Source organism: Pezoporus wallicus, unplaced genomic scaffold, assembly GCF_028554395.1.
Source record: "Pezoporus wallicus isolate ANWC-B61680 ecotype Strahan unplaced genomic scaffold, APGP_CSIRO_Pwel_v1 contig_5767, whole genome shotgun sequence".
In the NCBI taxonomy this organism is placed as follows: domain Eukaryota; kingdom Metazoa; phylum Chordata; class Aves; order Psittaciformes; family Psittacidae; genus Pezoporus; species Pezoporus wallicus.
In genome coordinates this window covers 2,942,147-2,964,226 of record NW_026640599.1, presented here as the reverse complement: position 1 = coordinate 2,964,226, position 22,080 = coordinate 2,942,147, and the positions used below count along the sequence as shown (strand labels likewise).

The window sequence follows — 22,080 nt, the reverse complement described above, 5'->3', positions numbered from 1 at the left end:
TCAGTTTGATACACAGAGGGCCTGGCAGACCTGCCTGGCTTGGTTCTGCTGGTGCACAGGCATGTTTAGTTCATTATATCCAACTCGGACATCTTTTTCCAGTACAATCCTGGTACCTAATGCACTCATTTAGGTCAGCTTTCAGAGATTTTGTCAAACAGTGCCAATGCATGGGAATCCCCAAACTAGGACTGCTGTCATTCTGGATGCTTTTATCACTACACCTAGTAAGTTTCCTTCTGATACAGAAAACAGTTAAACAGCCAAGGAGATGACACATGAATGGAAATGCTATTAAAACTGTGGTGACCCTAAATATGAGAAAAGCATACCCAAGCTGTCAAAACCTAAGGCACCTCCGCTCCCTTGCTTCCTCCAGCCAAAGGCACAATCTTGTTCTGACCTCCCCTTTCCTACCACCTCCCCGGCTTCTGGGCAGCTCCTGACACCACCCGCTGCTGCTCCCACACTGGGCAAACGGCAGCAGCTGAAGTCAGGCAACACTAACAAGGACGTTTCTTGCCCTACTGCCTGCTCCAGCTTTTAAGAGCAAACATTAAGTTTGCCCCTGCAACTTTTGCATTTGCATGTTCACATGTGCTTGCTAAGCCCGTTGTTAAATCAAGATGGTACCTACCCACCATCCTTAATGCAGCCAACTCCGTAACTGTTTCCCAAAGTTATTGCATTACCTTACATGATGCTCTGCAATGGAGAAACTGTAAAGAATGCAGAACTCCAAAGGCAACTCTCACTAGTTTTGCAGAACCCCCCGATAAGACAGAAAGCCCAAATGAATGCAAGCAGAGCACCAACACTTCAAACATGATGCTCTCATCAGTCACCAGAAAAACTGAATCATGTTCTACATGATTAGCTGGTGAAGAACACATTTGTTCTGTGACCATTGATTTTTACTGGATAAAGTAGTGAGTCTTGTATTTCTGCCAAGTATACATGCACCAAGGCATTTTTTAATTTTATTTTGGAATGCAGGATAGTGTAAGAGTAGAAAGCATTCTCACCCCACTAAAATTCAAAGTATGTAAAACCACAGCTCTATCAATCATGCCATCTGTGCTAGAAATGCCATTCTTTTTTTTTTTTTTTTTTTGCCACAGGACTATTACATCATGTGCAGGTGTAACCTCTAAAAATATATCACAGAAGAGATATGTAAAACCAGACTACTCTTGATAAAACAGTAAGCAGAAATAACTCCATGCTGATCTAGCACGTACCTCTTGGTGCTGGAGGTTTTCTCACTAGACCTGCAACCCTCGTACTGAATCTCAGTTCCTCACACCTGTTTCATACCATTAAAACAGACAAAATGGCTTGATCTCTTCCAGGAAGGAAGGAGTTCAGCAGTGGAGCGAGGAGTCAGACAAGCACCATATGGCCAGAAGGGAGGGAAGACAAAAGTGAGGGCCGAATCACCTCTCCCAGAAGCAGTGAGAGTTACGTTGGCTCAGCTGTGTTGTCTAATCAAGTATTCTAAATCAATTAAGACTGAAGCCAATTTGTACACATGGACCTTTGTATTTATAAATGAACCTAAATTTTTCACAGTAATATTCCATACGGTTTAACTCCTGTAGTACATGGACAGAAACCAAGGACTGGCTGAGTTCATTAGCATGAAACATTGCAGATTTATCAGACAAGCTTCTGTCCAGCAGTGCAAAAAATGAGCAGTAAATGAATGAGCCTCTTCCTGCCCTATAAAATAACAGTCCCCAGTGCAGGAATGTCAGTTAATGTCAGATAACAGTAAAGATGCTCTGTCACCAGGTCCAAGCTCCAGCCTGCTGAGGTTATTTCTATAACATCATCATCATCACCATTATGACAGTTTACTGACATCAGTCATCTGCTAGTGTTTGTAAATAACTCCCACCCATGTTCCCAGAATACTAGATTTCTCACAGGTTTTAAAGAAGACAGAAAACAAGTTTCTCTGCCTGAAGAGCACTTCCCTGAGTTTTTATTTGGGGGATGAAGCTCAAGCAGAGGCAGGGTGGCTGCAAACACCCACTGAGGTAATTCTTCATGCATCCCTACCTCACACCTCTCTGCACAAACAGCTGAGTTGCTTGTCATTCCATGGCCCAGGATGGTGATATATAGCCTGTTCTAGGCAGACCAGATCTGGCAGTAGTTTATTTTCAAAAGGTGAACGACAAAGTAAAGCATTTTAGCAGTGACTCAGCATTGTGTATTAATAGCCAGACAAAGCTTATTTCAGACCCTACTGTTGCCATGTGCTGGGGACAGAGGCTGGATCAGACTGTTGATCTGACTGGAAGTTCACCTCACAAATATAGCTGTTTTTCAGCACAACAGAGCCAACAGCACCCAGGGAGCACAGGTCAAGGAGAAGGGGAGGGAGGGCAGGACAGGCCCTTCTGGAGCCACTGCATTTGAATCAACTCAGGTCAACTGTGAAGAGTTGCAGCAGGAAGCAGAACATGAGAGACTGCTGAAGTTGTGAAGAACTGGGCCCTTGATTAAGTCTTTATGTGCGCTATGTAAAGTGAACAGAATAGAAAACAGTGTTTAGAAGAATCCTGTATGCTTATCCTGCATTCGCATAAATACCTGAGTGCAGAATTAAGATAATCAGCTCCCGATACATGCTTTTAGTCACACTGGAAAGCACAGGAAGATGAAAAACAAAAAGTCACCATAATCTGATTAGCTGTGTAATTAAACTGTGAAATCAATAAGCGAAACTATAAGGAGGGTTTTTTCGGCACAGTATGCTGGAGACAAAATGGGAAACCTGGTGGAAATGTAATGGGATAAAGTAACAGATGGTAGGTGGACACCCAGGAGACAGGGAACGTGTTCAAAAATGAAACTGGCTAATATTATGATTAAGAGTATGTGCAATATCACATGGCAGCAAGTTGAACTAGAATGTTGAGTAGTAAGGCTGTAAAAACCTTATTATTCTAGGTTAGACTTACATGTTCATAGACAACTACAAGACAAATGGAAGAACACTATAAAAAAGGCTCTACAAGTATCTGGGCTGTTTAAGGGAATGGATCTTGACCTTGTCTTGAGAAACATGGCAAGCAACTGTCTACAAATATGACATAGGATATCACAACGAGGACAAGCGATTAAATTAATCAGCAAAGATATAACAATAAATAATGGACTCATTGTACATAAAAGAAAACATGAGTCACATTTCTGGAAACATCTTGGAAAGTAGAACAACTACCAGTGGAGCTAGTGGAGCTGTGCAAACCACCATCATCTGGGCAACCTAAAGCCTACCTGACAGCTCCATCATTCTACCAGCCCTGTAAGGACTCTGGGGAAAAAACACCCTAGATCAATCCCCATCCATTTTTTCAAACACAAATACATCAGTAACTTTCAGCAAAATCTTTCAAATAACTCACTGTTCTTCCAGTTGGCACACATGCAGATTACAGATTGTAGTCTATAAACTGAACACTCAAGCAGGTCAACTCAAGGTGGCTTCTCATGCTACACTTTCAGTCTTCTCTTGAGTACAATCAAGTTTGCTGTTGGAGTCTTATGAAACTATGGTGGTCCTGTACCTTCCAAATATTTGCCAACAATTAAATAATATCTATAAACAATACAGTCCAGCTGGAGAACTGCTTATGTCTCCTTAAAATAAATAAACATTATATATATAAACTCCAGATATACAAAGATAGATGGATACATACATACATACAATAGAGTGTTAAATGGAGCAGATACAAACAAATGATATAAAAAGATATAAATGAATGCTGGATTATTATAAGCCAGTTATTTATGTAGATTTATTTTAAAATATGTCTGATTGCATTCATAGCACTGATGAAAAGAACAGCAACGCACTAAACATCATTAAACACTTAAACTAAAACTCCTCCTTGATCGTCCCTTCACAACCACTTTGATTCCACTTTGCCACCCAGGATAAGAATAATCACATGACCTCAAGGTCAGAAAATTCTTACTCTGTTCTGAGAGCAAACTAAATCATTTCCAAGAGTGGAGCCCTCTCACATGCACAGTCCTGCTTTTGGCTCTCCCACATCTGACTGGCACTAATTTAAATTAGGGGACTGGTAGCTTTAGCACTTCAGCTGATACCAGTTACCTTCGTATCATGCAAAGCACTCCCTGAAGTAATCAGGAACTAAGCTGCTTATGGAAATAGTGTAAAAACTGCACCAGAAATGAAACAGAAGCCAGTACACAGCACAGACATAACTGCACCAGAAATGAAACAGAAGCCAGTACACAGCACAGACATAACCAGCGCTTCTGTAAGAAAATGGGCAGCTGCATTCTGCATCAGCAGAATTACAGCCATTTCTGTGAACAGTTTTAAGGTGCATGGAGAGGTCACTGTCTTCCATACATGCGGTTACTGCAAAGCCAAGGTATAATAGCTATGGCAAAGAGCAACTGGGTGCTCGCCTGCCTTAAAACATCCTAAACAGAGTAAGTCAGAATGATGCTATGACGCAGCTTCAGAGCAGGCACTGTCCTCTAATTTACTCACAGCTAGCTCATGAAAACTTCCTAGTATGTTTACAGCCATTAAATCCAACAAGCCAAGCCTCCAAAACACAGATTTTTTTTTTTTTTGATTTTTTTTTTTATCCTAGTTCAGAAAACTGTCAAGAGGTAATGAGCTTGGGTCCAGTTCAGTGTGATGTAAGGAACCCTGAACAAGAAACACACACTCAGGAAGCCTAAGCTGTAACAGCCATCTTGTATTGTTGTGCTTGTGTCTGTGCTTGGTATCCCACCTCAATGGCTTTTGCCCAGGCACAAAGTATTTTGTTTTAAGGATGCTTAAACCGGTACTTGTCACTCAGGGCAAGCTTGCTCAACTGAGGACCCAGCTAAAGTCATTCAGGGCCCACTTTACATGTACTGGAAGGGCAGATATAGATAGGCTTCCTGGCACCCTTCCATCTCACAATTTCCTACCGCTATTACACTGATGATTCAAATCTAATTTTAACAAGCAAGCCAGCCTTCTGCTGTCAGCAACCATTGTTCCAAGACAGAAGGAAAATACTTTAAACGTATTTTCATGCTTTTCAACATCTGCATTTTTGTATTGCCTTTGTTCCTGGAGAGGGGCACAGAAAAGGAAAATAAAGGAAGCACTTCCCAAGGTAGGGAGCTAGGATATCAGTGCTGTCACTTATCATTTCCTAAACAAGCCTCATTTTTCCAAACAATACATCGCTAGCAGAAGGGCATTATTAATTTAAGAACTAATGGTTTGAAAGGCTAAAAACCTGCTACAGTAACAAAGGAAGTTTCAAAAACACATTCCCTAAGATCACATAAAAATAATGGGGTTAGTTTCAAAAACACAAAAACGTTTTCCATATCCTATGGTTAAATTCAGTCCTACACAGACACAATACTTTTTTTTCCCAGTAACTAACTATATGCCTCTCTTTACAGCTAAGTTTGCATGTAAATGAAAGGTCTCCACCATCTAAACATTTCCTTGATTGTATACAATCTCAGAAGATGAGACTACTCACCATGTTTCTAAGTGTTGGCATAAAAGAACAGAAAAAGCAAAATAATTTTAATATTCTTCTACCTATTTCCTGATGCCCTTCAAATGCAACGTCAACATACCATAACAAAGAGCTGAGTTCATTAGTTGTACAGCAAAATAACTCATCCTGTATAATATGCAATTGGAAAACTTGCAAGGGGTAAGATACTCACTGAACATAACTAGTTGAGGATTACTGGGGAAGCGGAACGTAAACATGGTTTCAGTAACCAAGGGTAAGACATCAACAAGCAGAGAAAAGTCTTCCTGAGAAGGAAGAAACAGCTCAACTGGTTCTGAGCTAACTTGAGTACAGTCAAGCTAGCTATGTGGCATATACTGCTGTTTATACCATACGATTTTAAGACCAAAAATCTGCAGGCCTCCTAAACAAAACAAATGCTATCCTGAAATATGTCCTGAAATATGTAAGGTGCTTCCATTACCTGGAATTCAAATCATGGAAGGTTGTTTATGCATTGGAATGGGAAATATTTAATAGCATTTAACATGCTAACAGGTACAGAAAATGCTACCCGCGTAACACACTGCCTTATTTACACAGCCTGTGTAAAATACAGTGCTATGCTGTTGACCGAATGGCAGTAGTCAGAACATGGGGGATCAAGTGTCACAGTCCCCTTAGAGCTTATGGAACCTGCGCAAGGTATTTAATTTGATCTCTTTGTTCAAATCAGCAACATTTGATTTCATCCCATTCAGGAAGTTATTAATCTAAAAAAGCTAAGATTCTTTCCTTTCTTCTTTTCTCCCAAACGCATTTCTTCTTCTATGGAATTATTACCATAAGTAAAATATTTCTGTGATACTGACAGCCAATTGCACTGTCCAATAAAGGACACCTTGAAAAAGGCCAAGGTGTCATAGAGGTAACTTTTGGAGCAGCACAAATTCCTGAACTATTTCTTCAGTTTCTTGCACAGTAACTAATGTGTTGCAACTGTCTTCCAGAAACACGACCATCATCTTGGCTAAAAATTCTGCGTGTATGTAAGCCCTAATCTTGACTGGTGACCTTCATAAGAACAAAGGCAAAAAGAGGTCACCAGTGAATTATCTAACTGGGTTCCTCAACTGCACAAGTTCTGAAACTCAAACATGGAATTCCTGTATTACACGTGACTTTTGAAAAATGGAAAGAAATCTGAACAGGGTGTAAAAATTTCAGCTAACGGACAATTTCTCATATCAATTTCAGTTATTTTCCAGGTTTAAAATAGCTATCAACATGGACAGAATAACAAACTCTGTTTCCTGTTTAACTTCTACCTTTAGTTTACTTCCAGTGCATCTTTTTATATCTATAACTTCCAAACAAAAGAGCCTCCTCATATCATAAATCTGCACACACTTATTACCACATGATGACCAACTCATAATTTCAGAGTCTATTTGACAAAATGCATTGGATTTTATCAGTTTCCTAACAGAAAGATGAGCTCCCAAACTTTCTCCGCAATACACCCAAACACTTTGAGCTCCAAGTTTGAATACTGCTTCTCCACACTGCACCTCCACCGCACCTCCATACTAGTTAAATACCATCCATTCCATATGGATAGTAAATACACTTTTTATCTGCTAGTCTTGCAATCCTACATCAAAACACCATATGACTGAATGGCAGACTTACGTATAGTACAGCTACAGCACACCTCAAGATGCACAAATGACAGCTTCTGAAGGAGCTTTAGGTAATATTGGCTTGCACAGATGAAATCAGGAAGAGATCACCTTTACACCATCTTTACAAGTGAGCAGGATAACATGAAATAATGAACGGAAAGCACAATATGAAAACTAGTGTCTCAAATTGCCTGGAAATCTGGAATGGGGAAGCAGAAGACAAATGCCTGTATTCAGCTCAGAACGAGGATGCTCAGAAACAGCTCAACGTAGCTTTTTCCAGTGACTACAACTGGAGCCAATAACTGCTGGATTTGCTTACAAATTCAGCCTTGTGTTTTAGGGACAGGACACAGGACAGGCTACTGCAAAAGTAGGGAAATACTTAAGCATGTGTTCTCATCATATAGCATTAGCACAGACACAGCCTTGCACATCTGGCTTCGAAGAACAGGAGATACTGCAGCCACTGCTTTCCTCAGTGCAGATACGCACATAAACCACTAGGCTATTTTGCACTGACTAGTAGAAGTTGGAGATGGGAAGGACTTGGGATTTAATGCAATGAAAAGAAAACACAGAAATACAAACAGAAAGTAACAAAGATACACTACTTAGGAAAATGCAAGATACAAGTTTGGTCCAAAAAAAAACCCCAAACAAAACCAAACAACCAAAACCAAACAACCAAACAAAAAACACACACACACACAAAAAAAAAAAACAAACAAAAAACCCCACAAAACAAAGCAAAACATAATAAGGAAGCAAAGGAAGGAAGGGAAATAGTGCACTGAGCCATACCTCAAGTAGGAAACACTATAGGCAGGCAAGCTGCATAGTGGAATTTTTTTTTTTTAGAAGAAAAGCATCAGAAATGATACTAACAGAAAAAAACATATATCCTTTATAAATTTAGGAGTCCCTGGACTCCTGAATCTCCTGGTTAAATGAAGGGTGAGGGAAGGTGTCTCTAAAAAGCAAAAGCCTGAAGAACTGACTTTTGAGTGAAGACAGATAAATTTGTACAGGTGAAAAATGGCAAAGTGGGGCAAAGAGAGAGTGGGGTAAGAGTTTACAAATATCTAAAGGAAGAATCAGCAGAGCAGAAAAAGGAAGACATTTTCTACCTGATATGTAAGCTCAAGGAAGGGTAAATGGGAACATTGGTGGGGATTTTTTGAATGGAAAATATTGAGTGACTAGCAGGAAATTCTTTTTTGGGGGGGGAGTAACTGTTGGCATGTGAAAAAAAACTACCAGTGGGAATGCTGGAAAGCTACTGCTGGACACAGTAACAGAAAATGCACTGATGGGAAGAGTCTTGTACCAGCAAGGAGGAGTGCCTTGGAATGTAAAAGACCACTTCCCAGTCTGCCTGTCCATACACTGTGCATACTGTAACTAAGATATATTAGCTGAAAAATTGTGCTTCCTTTTTAATATAATGTTAATGTGCTTTATTACTGATTTTAACAGACTTTAATAGGAGGAAGCATATATTCAATTATTTTATTACATGTGCTGAATACAAATGGCAAGCACCTGCACTCTGGTTTACTCCTTCCATCCTCACCCTCTCATAAAAAAGCACTAGCACATTTTAGAATTCAGAGCAGCCCTCCCCAGCCCAGCTGCTTTCTTGGCTGATTTGCTGGGATCTATATATCCAATCCAATTATTTTGATTCCAATTTCCAACCCTATCAGTGGTGTAGTGGTGCAAGAAATCAAAATGCCAGTCTCCCAGATGTGCTGGAAAACCTGAAAGCTAACAGCTACTCATTTGCAGAGGCATCACTGTGTGGCCCAAAGCTCCTGTCATCATGCAATTTATGTTCAGCGTTCTGGATGTGACTCGAGAGGGGTTTCCCAGTGTACCAATACCAAGCATTTCATATAACATTTCAGATATGCTACAGGTTGTTGCACCATCTTGTTCTGTCACAGTGTAACTAACAACCCAGCAACATTCAGATTTTGTCTCTTTTAAAGGCTTAAGTCCTTCTTTGTTATTCTTCCCTTTATTTTCCTAAAAGGGAAAAAATAGGATCACACAGGCTTATCTTCCCTTAAGTGATCAGAAGAAAGAGGCAGCAACACTCCTGCCAAAACACCTACTAACCTCTCAAGTCAGGGGGATCATATGTTGCTCACTCACTGCATCCCCTTGGGGGTCTTTTCCCTGACTATACGCTTTCCCCCTCTTAAATTACCATCTTACTTAGATTACTAATGCCTCAGCACCACCAAAAATATTCCCATTCATTTCCCCAGCTTTTACAAATATGATAACATGACTTGTGTTTAAATATAAGCATCACCGTTTTACTTTTTATTATGAATATCATATGTTTGGCAAGCTGTCTGACCTTCCTTATGATGATGAATGCCCCAGCAAACAATTTGCTCTATCTTTAAAGAAATGGCCAATTCAATTACATTATGCCAGAAGCTTTCAAATCCCTTTCTGCCAAACGTCTTTGCTATATCCTGCCACAGACAGCCCATTTGTATTCCAGCACAGTAGGACACTTGTTTTATTGAAGCACACAGTTCTAGTTAGGTACTATCAACAGAGCACTATTTCAGTTCTCCAGCTCTGCACTCCTTCCCACCCCCTCTAGCCTGAGTTATTGGGGTTTTCAATTTTACTGACCAAACGTGTATGCATTACTAATTACATGCATGAAATCCAGTACTTATCGACTGCTAAAACAAAATACATTAGTGACCAATTACAGGAGTTCTTGGCAGCAATAGTTATCATTTTAGTGGATTTAATCATTGCACTTAAAGTGAAGCTTGAGATCCCCTTTGAGATTACACCACTAATTGCTTCTGTTTTTCCAGTTACTGTATGAGCTGGTTTGCAGAAAGGATCACTAAAGAGGCTTTCTAAATATCGAAGAGCAGCAAACAGATGAAGCCTTCTGTAATGAGTCCCCCGCCCCCAATAAAACCACAGCATCACTTCATTCATACCACAATGCCAGTCTTCGATACATATCCCCCTTGTCATACCCTCTTTCCTTCTCACTCCTTGCTATTTTAGCAGACAACAGAAATACAACTGCATTGCTGTTCATGTGAATTGTGTAACACACTACCATTTATTTGCATAGGTACTGAGAGTATTACACTTTAAAAAAAAAAAAAGGCATTTTTTCCACCCTCCTCTATGTTTTTAGAGAGGACACAATTTGTTATTTTTATTATAATGGAATTTTTGAATGGTCTTAAGACCTTTAAGAAAAAAAAACAAACAAAAAAACCCACAACCAACCAAACCCCAACAACAACCTAGGCAAAGTACCCAATCTATTACACGCACAATACCACCATAATAGGCTTCCACTCTCCAGGAATCCCTAAAAACAAACACTCCCCCTCCTTAGGAATTCGCAGTATAACATACTGTTCTTTAAAAGCTCACATCTACCTCCAGATACCCACTAGTGATGAATTATCTGGTTACAGCTTCATAAGGCGGAAATGTCTATATATTTTAATGCTGAGGCCAGCCACAGAACTCTGGTACCTTTCAAATTTAGTGATATACAGCTTTCTAAACACCAATGAAATGCCGCGACACTTGGCTCCAGGCAAAACAAGGAGATATAATTTCATCAACATTTTAGGTCTGATCAAAATAAGCTGTCTTTCACAAACAGAAAGTGTGGGGGAGGGCTGTAACTACAGTTCTGTTAGCTGTCTGAAAACAAGCTATTCTAATAAATAAAATTTTCTGAATAAATGCTTGGGTCCTTTTATTAAAAATGCAGCTACTTAGAGCTTTCCGTTTCTCAGGCACCACTTTCCAAACAATGAAGAATCCTTCTCAAAAATATATATAAAAAAAACCAAAACTCCTCAAGCAGAAATTCTCATCAGATTAAAAAACCTGGAATTATCTCATCAAATATCAACTTTTGGGGGATTTCAGTGAATACTAAATTGATACAACTCTAATTAGAAACTTAACTGTGAGAGAGACTGGAGAGAAAGGGTTTTAAACCCTCAGCAACTTCTAAGCTATGAACAGCAAAGTGTATGCTATCTTTAAAATCTCAGAAACCATACACTATACTTTACAAAAATAATCACAATCTCCCTGAAATTAACTCCTAAATGAAGTTGAAGAGCTTCACCCTGAAGTATCAACAGGCTGTAGCAAGAATACCAGCTGGCTTCACTTCAGCCTCTAAATATGGTATGGACTATTACCTACCAATCACCAAAAAAGAACACAATGCAGCACAGAGACGGTTGTGTCACAGATACGTTTTATCTTGCTTCAAACCCAGATGTAGATTTGCACAAACCCATCGATCTTTCCAGAACACGAGGCACAAAACTGCTACATGCAGGGTGCTCTCAAAAACAAGGCCAGTTCATTTCCACGCTTAACTGAGAAAATCTTGCCCCAGGGCACCCAATTTCAACTCTGAATTAGAGTATCTGTAGGTGATGCAGTAACTACAACAACTGGCAAATAATGAACTGGATAAAACACCTAAATTAGAGGTCAATCCTGTATTCATAAAGGAACAGCCTACACAATTTAATTTGGATATCCCCATCTCTTTGTTCAATGGTTCTAGACTTCTGCAAGCAACAACTAAGCACAATTTTCAAGAAAAAAGTAAGTTAACACTGACAAGGTATCTTTATCAAGGCAGAAGTCACCACACATACAAAATCCTCAAGCCCAGCAGAATGATCACATTTCTTTTTGTATAGGCAAGCTCCTGTCTCATGTACACAGCACAAAATTTAAACTCTGAAAAGACTGCAATTGCACCTGGAATTTAGTGCTGCCTTCCAAATGAGGAAATGGGAACAAGACAGGAGAAGAAAATATTCCCAAAACGAACAGCTGAGCTTATGTAGCACCCAAAATACAAACGGTCAGGAAATACCTGTCTTTCATCACTGTCAAAAACAATAGACTAAAATATGCAGAGTAGGACTGATAACACAGGAAATAAATGAAAACATTTGCTGCATGTTAGTACAGAACTTAAACGAGACAAAAGCCTCTCTCAAAGGTCCCTGCTGGATTTAAAACAGAGCTGTTGAGCCAATTTTGATTTCAAAACATGCCATTATCATTTAAGAATACTGAACTTCTTTAATAAACCTTACACCTGTTCACGAGTACACAGACCCCAGTTCCTAAAACTGTAAGTACGACAAGGCAGAAACCAAAACTTCAGTGAGAACTACAAATGCATGGGAAAACAATTACTTATAATACAGACTGGGGCACTATTTTTGTTCACTATGTAACTTACAAGTCAAAGAATGATAATGCTAAAAGCTGCTATGATGCATTTCTGAATGAATTAAAAGTCTCATGTGTGTGTGGCTCACAAAGCCTGGCATAGTTCTAACTTACATATTTAATTCTCTCTATTATTAAAAGCAATGAGAGACTTTTTTTGTCTAATACTTTATCGCAAAGAGATAAACACAGTAAATACTATGGCAAAATGAAATGTACTTTTTTACACAGTGACGTGACAGCAATTTATGAGTTCATGCATTCAGTACAAGAATATGATTAAACCACAGCACAGACTTAAGAGTAAAATGCACTGATAACAAGTTTAGACCAGATTAAATCAAGAGACTCCCAGCTGATAAGTAGAGTTTGTAAAATATAATGTAGATACCAGTAAGGATATTCAACAAACCAAAGCCTTCCAAAACTAAACATAATTCTTTTAGCATGATAAATGCCAGCAGGAAGAAAGACTCCAGATCTGGCAATTGTTTCAGAAAACTCAATTAACTTGCCCATTACTAAAAATATGTTACTAGTAGAAAGATGTTTTGTGCAATACTATACTTATCTGCTCATTCAGCCCTGTGTAGGCTGGGTTTGGCACTTCAGACCTCCAGACACCCAACAATGCCTGCCACATGCCCTGTCAAAACTGATGGAAGAAAAGCTGTCTCTGTCCTATTTCAATGGAAGCTCATCCGACTATTTTAACAGGCACAAACCCAACAAAACTCGTCTCAAACAATGCGAAATTAGAGTTCCCCCTTTACACAACAACCATATTAGGCCTCCAAAGGTTGTCTGATCAGCCTTCCTCCTCTGATGACCTCATACATGACCTGGTGCCTTCCTATTACTTCAGTCCTGCTGTATCTCAGTGTGCTATTATGATCACAAACCAGCAAGATCATGTTTTAACTTTTAAAAATAAGAGAGGTTGCTCAAACTCAGAAATTAGTTTCAAAGAACTGAAAAGACAAACCACCAAAATACCAAGAAATCCTGCACGTAATCTACGTTTAGTTATACGGAGGCTTTAAGGGTAGCAATAAAAAGCCCTGAAGGCTCTATACAACATTCCCTCCCTTTAGCTAGCCTTAGTACTTCTAGTCTTTCTTCATTCAAAAGCCAAGGTATTGTCTCAAGTTACAGACTACAATTAGGCATGTAGATGCTGAAAAATATTCAACAGTTTTAACATTCTGTAAAGCTGATTTGCAGCTAAGCATTCACTTACTTAGGTGCAAGAACAGTCAAGCTCCCCAGTTTCCCACAGATTTCCCTTCAGGCCAGTTTTATCCTTAGGTACCTGTGTACAATAAAAAAAGAAAAAAAAATCAATTTATGTACCTCCTCATAAGTTCATCTCTTGATTATATCAATTCTTATAGCCCACAGTTCTCAGCAATTTCAAAATTCAGATCTCCAGCTTTTCTAATATTTCCCATCAATTTGCTTAACCAGAAACAAACTCAAAGCTTTTTTACCCCTGCAAAAAGACTGGGTTTCATTTGACCAGTTCTACACATATATGTGTGTGTGTGTATGTGTGTGTGTATACGTATCTCTATCTATTAGACATAGGTTAACCTTAAATGAAAGTTTTCTGTGAGAAACCTCATGTAAATTTCACCTTGTAGAAGGTAAGATTGCATGATTCGCGTGTATTTTATCACTTGTTTTTAGGAGTATAAAACAGGGAGCAACGCAGTTAAGACTTTGTTAGCAACAGATTTAAGCTACCTTAAAACTGTTAATGTGTGACAAGAAAATCCTACATACCCAATTACCACTTCAGAAATTGAAAGCAGGGTTTTGTACAGGTGCACTTGTCAGTTAAGGAGGAGCTCAAAAAATAAGGTTATTCTACTTTCTCCTGGCACTAGTATGAATTAAAGAAACATTTTCAAAATGTGCTATTCAAGCATATGGAATCAATTTTTTCAGACATATGGAGCTCCGATTAAATAAGCGTGGCTTTGCTGACACAAAAGTCCACCTGCACACATTCAAATTTTCCAGAATTAGACCATCTAATTTAGAGCACCCCATCTAACAATAACAGAGTAGAGAAGCATTGCATTTCATATAACACAACCATTGAGATAGTCTCTTGAAATAGCAGTTGCTTTGACCATGGCCAGAACATAACCAGACAAAATGAAATTAGTTCCCCTAAAATACAGTTACATCAGATTGAAGGAAAATAATTTGTCATCTTCATCACGCAAGTAAATATCTCACTGGAAAAGTAAGCAAGGTACATTTTTTCATGGAAGATTCTACCAGAAGTCAATGGAAATTAAAAAACTGACTGTTAACTGTGCTTCCTGGTTTTCAAGTTTTCTTTACATACTGCATCCAGATTTTCCCAGGATAAATATATGGAAAGCATACCATTTAACAGAAAAAGGGAAAAAGAAACCAAACACCACCACCCACAAAAACAAAACAAACAAAACAAATGCAAACAAATCAAAAAACCCCAAACAAAAACCAACACTCAACAAGCTACATACAAACATCAACCCCCTCAACAACCCTAAAACATTAAAATAAGAAAGGAGTCTGACAAGGCGGAAGCTAACAGATTTTTGAGAAAAGCACTTCAGAAGTCCCAATTTTTGTTTTTATTTTTTAAGGATTTGGAGTTAATTGGGCCTCCTTTTTCACATCTAGTCTGACTGGCTTTTTATTAGGAGACGACACAATTTTTTTCCAGAGGGCCCCAACCTCATTCAGTGGCTAGAAGTGAGTACTGAAAATCTACACATTAACTGAATTACATACATTCACAGCACACCTCTACACTTTATCTACTCCAGGTTATTCTGTGCTTTCTCAGAGCAGCACTCTGAGGACAGAAACGCTCATCGTCACACAAGAGTGCTTCTTTGGTGCTCTCAGGATAACTACAGATTGCAGTCTCTACAAAGTATGTCGTATGATCCCCATATGATCTGAGAACTTAAAAGAACAAAACTTTTGAATTAGGAACATTACAAACTTCAGTGTTCAACCAGAGATTCCTAAAAGTCATTTACCTAGCCTTATATAATACTTTAATTATCTAGGGAAGCTGTATTCATCTGCCTTAACTAGGCAACACATCTCTCCTTTCTTGTAGCACTTTACCCCCTACACTACCTGTCTCCATGTTTCTACAGCAAATAAAAACAAGTTTTCAAAGATCTGTCTCCTTTTTCGCATAGTCTTCATAAACTTCTGGTCCAGTGAAAAGAGTACAATTCTAAGACTGCATAACTTAAAACTATTACACAATGCATATGTCCAAGGGAGCTCAGTTCACATACTCTAGACAACCGTAATTCTTCATTTTCACAGCTTTGCAGGGCTTGATCTCTGTAACTCTAACGTCATTCAAGACAGCTTTCAGAGCTTGGATTAATTTCCAGCTCTCTTGAAGACAGTAACTGTTGAAAAGGAGAAGCTCCATCTTGTTCAATACAGATATTCAGAGTCTCCCTCAAAACTTGGCCACTTCTCCTCCTCATCCAAGCTGTATCATTGCCAATCCTGCTATGGCTGCTGCACTTTGTGCTGAACTCCCTTCTAATGATGAGCGTTAAAGAGATTTGTACAAGGGCTAATGAGAAGAAACATTTAATTTCAGGATCCCAGAAGGACTTGGTCAGAAGACAAGCCAAACCACCGGACCTGTCTGTGCAGAAGCAGAATTTCAGGCACATAAATCCCTCACTATCAAAAACCAGAAACCTACATATTTAGATGTCAAGGCAGCTGCATGAAGGCTTGGTGGACTGTAGAGACATCAGTCTTGATGTTAGATTAACACCATCTACTCTTTCAAATATCCTTTTTTAATCATTCTGCAAGGAACCCAAATAAAGTTAGAGCCTAAATCTCAATCATGCTACATTTCAGTTAACACACAGTTACCATCACTTCTTTAAGCCATTCTTTGTGAAGACAAAACAGCCCTTGATTCAGTCAAATATATTAAGGATTGGGGGAGGGGGGAGAAATGTTTTTTTAATTAAGAACACGGTTTTCTTGGCACTGTTTACCAAGGGTAAGTTTGCTTATCTTCATTCCACTGGACAAAAGCAGATGATAGCATACCTTTACCTATTTTCCCCAGAAAGTATGAACCAACCAAAGATACTTTCCTGTCTTTTCTCAAGCATCCTCCCCACTCTTTTTTTAATTCTTTTCTTTTTGGGTGGGAAGAGGGAGTGCAGAGGGAAGGGGAGGGAGCCTGAGGGTGTTAAGACTGAATTTAAAATTATTTTATGCAATCACAGAACACTAGGTTGGAAGGGACCTCAAGGATCATCTGATCTAACCTTTCTAGCCAAAGGATGACCTAGGCAAGATGTCCCAACACCCTGTTCAGTCAAATCTTAAAAATGTCCAACACTGGGGAATCCACCACCTCCCTGGGGTTGGCTGTTCTTATTGTAAAAACTTCCCTCTTGTGTCCAACCGGAACCTTCCCAGGAATAATTTGTGCCCATTAACCCTCATCTTTCCACGTGACTCCTCTTAGAAGGGGAGTCTCCATCTTCTTTAATGCGACCCTTTAAATACTGGAACATGGTGCCGAGGTCTTGCCTTTTCTCAAGGCTGAACAAACTCACTTCTCAGCCTTTCCTCGTAAATCAGGCTTCCGAGTCCTTTGATCGTCTTTGTGGCCTTTCTCTAGACCCTCTCCAGCCTGTCCACATCTTCTTTGTATAGAGAGAACCAAAACTGAAAATTATTCCAGGTGTGGCCTGACAAGCACTGAGTGGGATAATGACATCTTTGCCTGTGCTGGTGATGCCCTTGTTGATGCAACCAGCATCCTGTTGGCCTCCTTTGCTGCAGCAGCACACTGTTCACTCATACTAGCTTGCTGCCTCCCTGGACAGCCAGGTCCCTTTCCACAGAGCTGCTGTCCATCTGGGTAGATCCCAGCCTCTGCTGCACTCCCAGACTGTGTTTTCCCAGGTGCAAGACCTTACACTTGTCCTTATTGAACTTCATAATGTTCTTGTTAGCCCACTATTCCAGCCTAGCCAGATCATCCTGCGGGGTGGCTCTCCCTTCCAAGGTATCCACTTCCCTACTCAGTTGGTATCATCAGCAAACAAGCTGGGAGAGGCAAGCAAATTAAAGACATTGAATTGTTGAATAAGTCCTATTTTTAGAATAGTTTCAATATTTGAATTGGTAACAATAGGGTTTGTTACCAGTATGAACTGGTAACAGAATATGAATGAAAGCAACACAAACAGAAATCAGAAGCATAGAATAAATTCAAGTATGTTGACAATAAATTCAAGTATGTTGACAATTAAGTTAGGAACATTCTTCCCACCTTTGAATATACAGAAACAGTTCTTTTGATTACCTCATGACTTTAGCCTTATTTGTAACAGTCACCTTTTGAAAAGGTCATATAAACCTTAATATAGATTAGTATAGGTCAGGTGATCTCAGCTACTTGGTATCAACGAAAACTAACAGCTAGCCATAGGATTGTTCTTCACATGGATTTGCATAGCAGTATCCTAAACCTTTCTAAACCTGTCAGCTCTCCTATTTACCTGCCCTTCTACTTTATTTCTTCTTTTCCCGTATTTTATACATTCTCCTGTCTCACACAACTCCTCCTCTTTCATTCATCTCCCTGTATTTCTTCCTTTTCCCCATAATTTCCTCACTGAAACACAACCCAAGTTTCAAATCATGAAGAATGCAGTTGCCTTTCTACACAGTATGATCAGTACTTTGCATAACCCACATGTTCTGCAAATGCTGCGGGAGCTTTTCCTTAGCTTCAATACAGTCCAGTATTGCTGAATGTAAAGCAAACTACTAAATCAGTGTTAAGTGAAAGCTTTAATTTAATCTTTCACATTATCTTTGCAATTTTGAGATTTATAAATTAAACATCTAGAAGGGTCACACTGGATTTAAAACCAGAGCTGTTTTTGATTGTTATCCTGAGCTTAATCTCAGTATTATTCCCTCTTCCAGCCCCACCTCACTCAAATACACGTGACACTTCTATGGCACACTTTACATGCCATTTTGCTTCATGTGCTGATAAACTCCCCTGTGCTTAAGCACTGTATTTCTTTCTCATCTGCACTATTTCTAAATAGTGCAAATAGTTACATAGCTTTTCTTCATTTTTTTTATTCTGAGCCACTATACTTCACTTTCTCATGATGATAAAACCACCTTCAGTCACATCACTCCTTTTCTCTAGGAGAGCAGGAGATCCAGACTTCTCTTCCATCAAATGCAACCTCAGGCTGAGGAAGTTGGGGCTGTTCAGCCTGGAGAAGAGAAGGCTGCATGGAGACCTCATAGCAGCCTTCCAGTATCTGAAGGGGGCCTACAAGGATGCTGAAGAGGGACTCTTCATTAGGGACTGTAGTGACAGGACAAGGGATAAGGGGTTCAAACTTAAACACAGGAAGTTCAGGTTAGATATAAGGAAGTTCTCTACTGTGAGAGTGGTGAGGCACTGGAATGGGTTGCCCAGGGAGGCTGTGAATGCTCCATCCCTGGCAGTGTTCAAGACCAGGTTGGACAAGGCCTTGGGTGATATGATTTAGTGGAAGGTGTCCCTGCCCATGGCAGGGGGGTTGGAACTAGATGATCTTCAGGTCCTTTCCAACCCTAACCATCCTACGATTCTAACCTCATCCCTTCAGGGTGACCACAGCGATCTCAGTTCTTTCTTGTCTACCTTTATGCCCTGCTGCTGCTCATAACTGACTCCTCCCAAACAACTAATGGGGCCTGTTCCTGAATCCTCCAATGTGCTTAAAGTCAGGAGGCTGACCAGTGTGTGCCTGTGTTTGCAAGCCCATGTAAGAGAACAGGAGTGAATGCCCACCTGGGAGGGAAAAGGAGGCAGCCTCTCCTCAGAATTAAATATTCACATACTAAGTTTAAGCCTCAGGATCCTCACAGCCTGTAATAAAAGCTGTGCAACTGAATCTTCTTGATTTAAAAATCTCAACCTCTGCTGAAATGATGTACAGCCAGTGAAGGAAGCACATACCCCTCCTATGATGTGACACTATTACGGAGTGGCTATTTAATAACAGTATATTTGATTTACTGAGTATAGATGAATGATTTAGTGCTAGAAGGTGTCTGCTAAAGTGGCATTTCTAGTACATCTTGACTCTTCCAATACTGAAACTAAGAAGAAAAAAAAAACAAACCCACCTTTCAGATACTGTATTATTTATCTGAAATACTTATATTTAAATAACAAATGACAGATAATATAGACTATGACAAGGCAGCCTTTCAACAGCACTTTTGTGTGCCCAATATATTGAATTGATACTTAATTTTATATTATTAATGAACACAGTATTTGCAAATAAATCACTCATTCTTCTGTTGAGCCACACTGCGTTAAGTACACTTTAATGCTGAAAGTGGTATCTAATTATCTTTATTTGACCCCAAATGCAACAGGGAAATAAAAATGTTCAAAACACTTAGATCTTGCTGATAAGCACTCAGGTGTGTGTCAGGATAATGTAAGATGGTATTTATTTTTATTTCTTCTGAAATGATCTTAAACCACCACATGAATGTATTAGTGTTGTATGGTCATTTGTTCTTCAAATTCATCTACTGCCTTTCAAGTGGTGTTGAGGTAGAACGAGATTCAGTTACCCTGGCTCCCACCACCACTATGGCCTGACCCTAAAAATCCACCACTGTCACATCCCATGGAGGAAGCAGGCCTGTCAATATGAATCATGCCCTCAAACTAGGCTTCAAAACCTAAATAATCCAATGGCTGTAACTCACACAGAAGCCTGTTACCACTGGTGATGCCAGACATTTCTCAGAAGTTGGCACTCTGAGTCTCTCCTATTCAGCGTGTTTGCCTTTGTTTGCCAGTTAGGGTAACAGTAACGTAAATATCTGTAACTATTACTAATAGACCAGTGACATGAAAAAGACACTTGGTTCACCCACACATACCTCCTTGCCAGAATCTACAAATGAAGGTCTCCCATTTTCCCCCAGAAATTACCCATATGAAGCCAAGAATTGCCCCATCCACATCTCATCACATTAACAAATGCCTGTGCCTCCCCAAAGCCCTCAAGGCTGAAGGAAAAGAACTGCTCTTACCATCTAATGGTTTCCCCACGTGTAGAATTTGCCAGTATAATGGTGACAGAATCAAATACTGCACTAGTTTAACTCTTCCATGAAGGAGTCTGCGGGGGATTTTGTGGTAATAAATCAGCTTTTGGCTTAACAATCTTCATCCAGCTCACCTCAAAATGTCTTTCTTACTAGAATAAGGATCCTAGCACAATCACTACTGCTATTATAGTCTGGCTGATGCTAGTTAACTTGCTCACACTGACAAGTTCCAGAACTTTCCAGCAAACAACATATCTGGGTTTATGCTTTGTATAGCCTAAAGGCAATACATTTAACATTTCTTTCATCCATGAGCTTCACACTTCAGAGAGCTGTGGGAGAGAGGAGGTGCTGGAGGCCTGGTACTTTCAGGAACCATTAATTATAGGAACTCATCATGAAGGGCATTACTAGAAGTTTGCTTCAGACCACCTGAAAGGAGCAGAGAGAATCCAGTGGTTTAAATATAAACAGCCCAGTTGCTGTCACACAGTTGTCCATGAAAGATAAGGTCTCAGTGCATTTTTTCTGCCCCCAGATTGACGATCTCTAAGGTGTTGAACAGGAAAGCAATTTACCACCGTGTAAGTCCCTTCCAATAAAATGCATTCCCTAGCATGTTTGGGTTTTTTTTGTGTGTGTGTTTGACCTCAAAGTAAATTATAAATCCCTTTTCTTTTTTTAATGGTCTACTTTACTATAAATATTATGGCTAGCATTTTCAAACGGCTGACCACTGAATTTGGCCAGCAAAGTACACTCTGCTGAACTCAGAATTAATCCTAAATGAGAGCTGCATTTTTTTATGGGAAAAAACAGAAGTGATGTTCAACTGGCCCCAATTACAAAAGTAATGAGCTACTCAAAATCATTTGTCTCCTTTTCAAGTAACACGTGTAAAACTACACAGCAAATTACTGGCAGAAGCAGGAATAATACCTTAACTTCACTAGCTCACTTTCTTAAGGGTTCTCCACTGCCTGACAATGTATTTTATAAATATTTAGGTTTATAGTATAGTGGTTCCCTATCAGAATCAGTTTTTATTATGACAATAGTCACCTAAAGCACAGGGCTCCTTTCACAGTCAACTGAATGTTTGGTGGCTTGATATGCCTTGTGCCTAAAACCCCCAAATAACATAATTTTACTTTTTCATCTGAACTTCCAATGAAACACTGAAAAGAAATGTTCTCTTTAAGTCCTCTCCAGAATAGAATCTAGAAAGCTGTAGCCCATCCTTTACCAGCTGCTTTTTCACTTACTAATTTAGGAACAACACTTCTTTCTGTTGCACACTTACCAGGAAGCAGCTATGCCATGAATGTGTTATAAACACTATGCATCTCTCAAGCCGCACAGCTTTCTGAACAACAAGACGACCTAATGGAAGCACTGCTCTTTATCAT

General features: G+C 39.5%; 1 protein-coding gene across 6 annotated transcripts in view; it reads right to left on the bottom strand.

Annotated features, from left to right (window-relative positions):
• TBL1X (transducin beta like 1 X-linked) overlaps window positions 1-22,080 on the bottom strand; it is a 191,119-nt gene that overhangs the window by 123,089 nt on the left and 45,950 nt on the right. For 3 of the 6 annotated variants that reach the window (XM_057419448.1, XM_057419452.1, XM_057419450.1), the window contains exon 2: window positions 13,746-13,817. The exons of 2 other annotated variants lie outside the window; for them this stretch is intronic. The gene's annotated coding sequence lies outside the window, so the exon portion shown is untranslated. The remainder of the gene's footprint in view (window positions 1-13,745; window positions 13,818-22,080) is intronic. One more of the 6 variants, XM_057419451.1, reaches the window with a different exon arrangement.